The sequence below is a fragment of the Felis catus genome, chromosome B3 (genome assembly GCF_018350175.1).
Source record: "Felis catus isolate Fca126 chromosome B3, F.catus_Fca126_mat1.0, whole genome shotgun sequence".
Taxonomy (NCBI): domain Eukaryota; kingdom Metazoa; phylum Chordata; class Mammalia; order Carnivora; family Felidae; genus Felis; species Felis catus.
Genome location: NC_058373.1, coordinates 19,884,614 through 19,893,322, shown reverse-complemented (window position 1 = coordinate 19,893,322; position 8,709 = coordinate 19,884,614). Strand labels below are relative to the sequence as shown.

Here is an 8,709-nt window from a genome sequence, read left to right as displayed (position 1 = left end):
GGGGAGCTTCCACCCTAACTCTGCCTTCATTTCCAGGAGCAAGAAACAAAATGTTCCTTTGTTTACACCTGTCAACTCCTCGCTACAAGGGCTAATCCTAAGTGACCTGCCCCTATAGGATCTGATATGGCATCCAAATGAAAAGGGGAACAGTTGATGTCTGGGCTGCATAAGGAAGGAAAATATCTGAAGAAACAAATAAGTCAGCTAATTTTTTTATGTGATATCATGAGGACATTTGGAAGTAGATGATGAAACAAGACATCAAAAAAACCTTTGCTGGTCTGCAACACTCAGGAGGGAGGCAGGCAAGGTCCAGGGGGCCGGCCATCACTCTGTCCCTCTCTCTCCTGAACCAGAGTACAAGTGATGTGACAGAAATGGTGAGGCAGTTAGACCTCATGAGGCAAGCAGCAAAGTTGTGGAAAGCTTAGGCTGCAGAGCTCTCGAATACCTCGGTGTGGTCTTTGACTGCTCAAGTCCTCAGTTTCTCCATCTATAAAATGGGAGTATTATTAGTTGCTACCTCATTGTGTTGATGTGAACACCAGATGAGACAATCTATATAAAACAGTCATATAAATCTATATAAAACAGCATTATGCATGATCTCAACATTTGACATTTACAATAGACTCTAGGGGCACCTGGTTGGCTCAGTTGGTTGAGCGCTTGACTCTTGACCAAGCCCCAGGCAGAACCTCCCTCCTGAGTTTTATCTCAGATGCAGCTGTGTTTCCTGACCCCTTACTTCTGAGGGACTGCGGCTGTGATCCATTCTGCCCCTCTGCGGGAGGCTCTCACGGAGCGATGGCCGGGTGCGGGCTGCACCCAGGAATGTTTGCAGGACCGTGCTGCTGCCAATGCCCGGAGACTGTGGCCGGGTGCCCACCCGCCCCAGAAAAAGTTCACGCGATTGTGTAGCAGCAGCATTTCAGGGATTATGGCAAAGCACAACATGCATCTGGCACCAGGCTTCACCCTTAACGACCTTGTCCCAGCACCAGCAAATGTGGTTGTTCTCCCAGGTCCACTAGGGCCTTTTCCCTGGGGGACCCACAGAGCCTCTACCAGGTGTCCTCCCAGCAGGGGAACTGCCTGTCCCCATGTGGCCTGAAGAGCCTCAGACTCCACTCAGCTCCTGGGGCTTCACCCTTCCCACCAGAGCACTGCCAGGTATCGAGCTGTGGAGTTTCAGACTCTGTGACCCCCCTGTTTATAGTCTTAATGGAATTTAAACCCTCTCCTTTCTCCCTTTTTAGTTCAGCCCCTGTGGCTGTTTCCACTTTCTCTCCAGCTGCTTTGGAGGGGATGCTTTTCCCATATTCTCCCGCCCACCCCCCCCCACCCCATCTTTGTCCTCTCCCCACACACAAAAACAGCTCCCTGCCCTCCATGGCTTCTCTCTACCCCAGTTCACCTCTCTGCCCCACATACCTGCTGAGTTCTGTGGTTCAGGCTGTGCAAATTGTTGTGTTAATCCTCAGATCAGTTTTCTAGGTGTGCAGGATGGTTCAGTGTTGATCTGGCTGAGCTCTTGACTTGATTTCAGCTCAGGTTATAATTCCAGGGTTGTGGGATTGAGTCCTGTGTCGGGTCCTCACTGAGTGTGGACCTGCTTGAGATTCTGCCTCTCTCTCTCTCTCTCTCTCTCTCTCTCCCTCTCTCTTTTTCTCTCTGTCTCCCTCTGCCCCTCTCCCCCGCTCACTCTCTAAATAAATAAATAAATAAATAAATAAATAAATAAAATTTATATAATCCACTCTAACTTCCAAACCAAAAGATTGCAAACTTTTGTTTACTTTTACTGTTATCAGTTGCAATGGCCTATGACTGTTCTCACAGCTCACCTTCTAGGGTGACAGTCACCATGAGCTAGGGTTTGGTCCTCAGCTATGTAGCTCCTGGCCCTCAGTTTAGTCAAGGCCCTTAGAAGGGTACTGGGGGCTGGAAGGAGGACTGAGTCAGCCAGCAAACTCCTGGAGACTTGCAGAAACAACGCACCATGCTGGTGTTCCCACAGAGAACGACCCACCTGCAGCCAGGCACCCCTTCCCTGAAAGCAGCAGATGGTGGGCAGAGGGTCCAAGCTCAGGGTGACAAGTGGTTGCCACCTCAAGTCCTCCATGGAGCATGGCGGGGTAAAAGCCAACCAGTAACAACAGGGCCCGATGGTTTCGAGGGCTGTGGGGTATAAACTGCCAGAGTTTGAGGATCGGCCCCAGGCACAGACCTGCACCTGGCCAGGGTACGCGCTGGGCGCTCACTCCCAACTCCCTGGGGTTACGAGATGGGTACGTGTGGCTGCTTCCCTGAACCCCAGCTCCAGCCTCTCTGCCCCTCGGCAAAGTCTAGATGGATTATGATGCAATCCATTATGTTTTAGCTCAGCCAGAGCATTTCAATTGATTATGATGTTGTTAACCCCAGCCATTTTGCTGTAATTGATCCCTATGGGCCTTTGTCAATTGCTTCAGCCACACTATAGATGCAAAGCCAAAAGGTGCAGTGACCTGGAGCCCTAGTCTGCAAGGCCAAACGGTCACCCTTACTGCTAAAGCTATCCTGAGCACAGCCTGCAGAATGACCCATCTTCCACAGGCGGCCCTGAGTTACCAGACGAAGATTAAATTGTGGTTGGAATACTTCGGTTAAGGATAGCAATGTTTCTGATAAGATGCTAATTTGTAAGTTTGAGTGATTACAGGGGTAACCCAAGTTATCTGGAAAAATTAGATTTCATTGTTTCCTGCCAGGGCTGAATTAATGAGATGTCACCACCGTGAACTCACTCTTTTATCAAGATCTCCTTTATGATGTATAATCTGAGGCTGACGGACCTACAATGCCCACAGCCATTCATCCTACAATTAACACATTTGTCTGTGTTTCTACAAATCATGCATCTTCTGGTACAGATAAGAGGCCATCGTGCCATCACCAAATACACACTCACACACACCTCAGCACACACTGACTCACACATCACACCTCCCCTGGGTTGTAAATTCAATTTTATTTTGCTCACCTACTGGTGACTGATCAGATACACATGTTATGTACATGTACATGTTTGTTTTGCAAACCGCTGCCTGCTGTTTAGACAATGACACTGGCACAAGTTTATAAAGCAGCGGGGAAGTAAATAACGGGCAGGGAAAGAGAAGGGACATGAGGGGTGCGGGTGGGGGGTAGAACGCCTTTAAATGAGACCAGATTACCAGATTCCTGATGGGAAGGAGGGGCCGTTGCTCCTCCCTGAGTGACTTAACCATGACTTCGGGTTGTAGCTCGTGTGTCCCACATGGGATGTTTGATTCAGTTCTGTGATACTACCTGGGGCCTCTTGCATGGCTGCTTACATCAGTTTCAAACGCTAATGGTGAAGTTTGGCACACATCTGTTTCACATCTGGCTTCCCGATGCAACGCCTGCCTTGTGCTGCCTGCTTTGAGGTCAGAACATAATTGTGGTGGGTACCCCCAAGTGGGTGAGAAAAGGGCACTTCTGGTGAGTTGTCTGTTCCATATGCGGTAATTTACATAACTATTGATCTCTAGTAATAATGCTGATTTTGCCCCTGAGTCCCCTTTATAAATCTTCATTGGGTGGTCCCAGCGAAGACTCAAGGCTGGAAGAAGTAAAGTCACTTGCTCTGTGAGTGGCAGAACCCTGAGTCCTCATCTTGTGTCCTCCTGCCTCTATGGGTGGCATTTGTCAAGTCCTCTCCACATCAAGGGGGGGGGGGTCACCTCCCTGAGACCCCCACACTCCACCCATTCAGCTCTGTAGTGCCAGCATGTGGCCCAAACCCTCTTTCAGTTTCTTGCCCCTGAAGGCTGTGACCATGCCTCTTCCCAAGCCCCCAGGAAGTCATGTCCACTGCCCTCACTGTGCTGCCTTGGTGGCAGAGTGGGAACCTGTCTGCTTGGTGGCCTCCTCAAGACTGCTCTGTTTACCAGAACCCTGCCCCAAAGGTGGCATCAGGGACCGAATGATTTGGATGCCCCTGATGTATTCTATTGAAACTACATGAGCCCCGGGAAGATCTGAGCTAGGGTGGGGGGAAGCCAGACTCGGGCCTTGGGGAGGGCTGAGTTACCCCAGGCAGGATCTTGGCTAGGTGAGAGTGCTAGGTGGGTAGAGAAGTTTTCCAGGAAGTTGGAAGCTTAGGAAGGACACAGGAACAGGAAATACCACCTTCAGGGGGTAACAGAGGGCACCTGTCTGCTTGTGAGGGTTCTAACCAAAGACCAAATAGCTCCTTCCTTTCCCAGACTTTGGTGAGATGGTACTTAGGATCTTGCATGACCAGGACCCATGCCGTGGTCATCTGGTACAATTAAGACCTCATAGGAAGTGTTTGCTATGTGGGATGGGGTGGGGAATAAAGGCCAGCCTGAGGGTTGTGAGCCCATGAGAGCCACGACCTGAGGGACCAAAGGACCCAGACACCACGGGGCTGCCTATCACCTCCTATGTGTCCCTCCCTCGACATCAGCCATTTCCTCTGCCTCCTCCACCACCCAATCATGACCATCCTGGACCCGCCTGCTTGCGAGGAGTCTCTGAAATTTGCAGGTCACCTCCATGGCTCTCAGGATAAAGTTCAAAATTCCCGATGGAGCCAGCATGCTCTGCCCTCTGGTCCTACCCATCCACTCAGGAGTCTCTGCCACTCTGGGCCTCCCTCCGTGGTCAGCTCTGTTCTAACCGCAAGTAGTGGGACCTGGGACTCCTGCCCGAACACCCAGATGTGCCCACTCCCCAGGACCTTCCTTCATGAGGTTGTGTGTTACTGGTATGGTGGCCTGGGTGTGCTGCCTCCCACCTGTCTGTGAGCCCACTCAGGCAGGGACCATATCTGCCCCGTTCACTAGCTGATTCTCAGCGGCTGCCACCGTGCTCTGTTCACAGTAGGTGCTCAATTGTTGGATGGCTGTTGGAGCCCAGGGAGGACGCTTCCAGGTGACCATGGTCCTTCTTAATTGTCACAGTGGTGGACACACAGCGAGTGTGCACAATGTGACCACAGCAGCATCACCTCCTTTCTAGAGTGGACGAAGCCCTCGCCACGGACATATCAAGATGGTGTGGGTGTATCTTGGGGCAATGAGAAGGATGAAACTGAAAAAAGGGCAGAAACCATGGCCCTGGAACCCAGCAGCATCTCCCTGTGGCCAAGGCAGCATCTCCCAAGCCGGGGTGCCTGGAGTCCCGCTACAGCACAGTGAGATGACTTCTTTCTGGGGAGCTCACTTCAGCCTGCAGGCAGTCCGGAAGCCGAGTACCATGGGATCAGAGAGGATGTTTCCATCGCCCATTCCATTCCAGGTCTGCCCCCCTCCCCCCCTCCAGGTGGTATCCTGGACCACACATGGGTTCTCGCCCCTGAGTCTCTGCTGGGGCAAGTAACCGGCTCTACGGAAGCTGCAGCCCTTGGTGGATGTTCTAGGTGTTTCCTCTCCTGAGCCAGGTGGGGTGGGCCCAGCACTATGCTGCTTTAGTCTTTGTTAATTCACTGCCATCCTGTCGATACATTCAAATGAAAACCTCCCATGTTGTCTGATTTTCAGAGACCCCATGTATCAGAAGCAGCTGTGAATCCTGAGAGTTGAAAATTCCCTCCCAGACGAATGAGGGGTGTTGAGGAAGTAGCCGCTTGTCAGCCATCATCAGTGACAGACACTTCACCCTGAACTACAGCAGGGCCCCGGGCATGCCTGGGACCTCAGGGGGCCCAGGCCACTGTCATCAGGGGAGAGTTGGCTCTGAGCTGACTCCAAGGAACCCCCACCCCACCTCGACCTTCTCTCCTCCTCTGAACCCCACCCCATACCTGGCACACACACCTGTCCCCGCACCTGTCTCCAGCTCTCACGGGCATCAACTTGACGTTAACTATGATGGCGCCGCTCTCGTTGATGGCTCAAGTAGTTGGTTCCAAACACTGACTCTGATCTGGCTGCTGTCCTGTGGCCAGCTCCAACTCTCCCCACCCCCAGGACCTTAGCCTAATGGAGGAAGCCTATGAATTCCAGGTGACCTCATTACTACCTGGGGATGTTGGGCAAAGGAATGCTCTTCTGTGCACCCAATGTCTTCCTCCCTCAAATGTACCTTGGTGCCTCATCTCTCACTCACACTGATGAGACGCTCTTTGCCAGGCTGCAGGACAAGATGGAGCTTGGCACTACGGAGGGCAGACGGACCAGTGAGGATAGAGGCTATTGGCAGAAGGACATATCTCCAGCTACGTGGAGATGGTGGGGATGGTGGGGACAGAGAGGGCAGAGATACTGGCTGGTGCCTGGAAGCAGGATGCTCTCAGGTTGGCCCTGTCCCCACCTGCCTGCCTTGGGCTCTGTGTTTCCTAGGGCTAGTGCTTGCTTTGACCCCCCCCCCCCCCGCTTGGGGCCAGATCCTTCATCAGGGCTCCTTGGGCCAACATAGTGCTCACACTGCCCTGTGAGCCAGCACCATGCTCTCCAAACTCCAGCTGGTGCCCTTGGGGACATCTTGTTGTGAGCCCAGGCACCAGCCCAGCCAGGGCTTCAAGGGGCCTGGACTGGTACCTCATCCCTGCTGGGCCTCTGTCCCCCAGGCTCCAGGCTCCCCCAGGGGGAATGGGACAGCCTTCACCTGCCAGCCAATTCTTGCCCCACACTTAACCTTCCAGCCACATCCTTCCCATAAAACAAGGCCGCCAACACTAGGAACGTGTGGAAAATCACACCATCCCAGCTAAGTTGTTACAATGATGATGTCACCCAGGCTCTGTCTGTGTGGCTGCTGGGGACACTGCCTTCAAGTCTTGGCCTGCAATATGCAGAAGCAGCTCAGCTGGGGGCATGGCGGCCTCTGCACCCAGAAACCCAAGCCCCTGCAGGCACAGCCAAGCCTCAGCGAGGGCTCCCTGACCAACACTGTGCTCCCCGGGATGGCCTTCGCCTTGGACTCCAAAGGCATGGGTGGTGGCCCTGAGCTTGAGGCTTATGTTTTGGTCAGCTGGCTCAGTATTTTACCCAAATTGGAATTGGTTGCCCACATTTAACTACTGGCAGCATTTAAAATCAAACCTGGGGGGCACCTGGGTAGCTCAGTCGGTTAAGCGTCTGACTCTTGATTTCTGCTCAGGTCATGATCTCACAGTTCGTGAGTTCAAGCCCCTCAACGTGCTCTGTGCTGACAGCCTGGAGCCTGCTTGGGACTCTCTTTCTCTCTCTCTCTGCCCCTCCCCTGCTTGCTCTCTCTCTCTCTCTCTCTCAAAATAAAGTAACTTAAAAAAAAAGATCAAACCTAGATTTTCAGTGCCACCTCCGTCATTGTTGTACCTGTCACTCTCCTATCCCTTACCCCCTCCCCCATCACTGCACCCTCTAGCCCTACATGGTTGTTTTGCATTAATCCCCCCACACCCCTACATCCTTAATCCCTGGGCTCCCGCTGTTTATGTCCCTGCATCCCTACACCTGCTTTCCTCAACATGGCATCCCTCCTCCCTCCATCTCTCAGACCTGCATTCTGTATCCCTTAGCTGTGCAACCCCACAGCTCAAATTCTGCCTCCCAGCTTTGTTCATGCCCTCGTCCCCAATCCCTGCTTCCTGCATGACCCTTGCGGCTCCTACATCCCCTCCCTCCTGCACCCTTGAGTCCTTCATCCCTGGATCCCTCCATTCCTGCATCCCTCCCTCCCATCTCACATCCCCACCTTCCACCTCTTCCTCTTTCTCCTCCTCTTCATCCGTGGGCTTCTCCACTCATTAGGCCTTCCTCAGCTCCTCCATGGAGGACACAGGTATTGTAGGTGCTCTTTGGGGACCCTTTCCTGCATCCTGTGGCACATATAACCTCCTGTGGATGACCCCCACCCCTACAGGTCATTTCTTGAGCAGAGTCTGGTCAAGATGGCCTGAACTCAGACCCCTTCTGCGTCATCTCCCTTGTCCTGCTAAGGTGGACAAGTAAGTTGTCCACATTGTCAGCCAGCTAACTCTGGCAAAGGGCCAAGGTGTAGTCCATGTGCTCAGATTCCAGGGTCCCCCTGCGCTTCCTGAGTCCCTCTCCATGCTCTGCTCCTGTCCTGGGTGCCAGGGCCCTCAGAGCCTCTACTTTGGGCTTGAGGTGGGACAAGAGTGTCAGCTTTCTCCCCAACTTCCCATGGTGGGAGCAGGGACACATCACAGAGCTCTGGCCAAACTGTCCCCAAAGCTCTCTGACCAGACACCCTCCCTTCTCAGCCTCCATGATCAAACAGCCTTCTAGAAGGGCTGAGTGGTTTGAGGACCTCTTGGGAAGTCTTCCTGGAAAGGGTAGCCCCCCCGTAGGGTCTGACACCCATAGGCCATGTGCTGGGGTGTACGACCCGGCATCCTTGGGGAGTGGGGCCCTTAGCTCTTCTCATTGTCAGGGTGGCAGCTTCAGGGGGTGGCACTGTGTCCTGCTGGACACACCATAAGCACTTTCATGAGTCTCATTTCTGAAGCGTGATCAGTCTCAGAGACCATCCACTAGTGTCTCACCATGTGCTTTGTGTTTTCATGGCTGTGCAGGGCTCCACGGCATTGTTCACGAGTTCCCAAACCAGTCCATCCCCCGATGGCATGTGCCTTTGCCGCCAAATTCACTGGAATGAGAACCCTGTGCCTCCACCTTTGTGCCCAGGTGTGAAGAGACCTGAAGGAGACAGTCGTGAAAGTGGTCCCTA

At 53.0% G+C, this 8,709-nt stretch overlaps 1 long non-coding RNA gene across 1 annotated transcript; it reads left to right on the top strand.

The window, feature by feature from the left end:
• Window positions 1-1,846: 1,846 nt before the first annotated feature.
• LOC123385835 lies at window positions 1,847-7,849 on the top strand. The gene is made up of 4 exons (XR_006598952.1): window positions 1,847-2,687; window positions 3,291-3,510; window positions 5,056-5,334; window positions 5,577-7,849. It is a non-coding gene; the product is annotated as an uncharacterized LOC123385835 (long non-coding RNA).
• The last annotated feature ends 860 nt before the right edge of the window (window positions 7,850-8,709 follow it).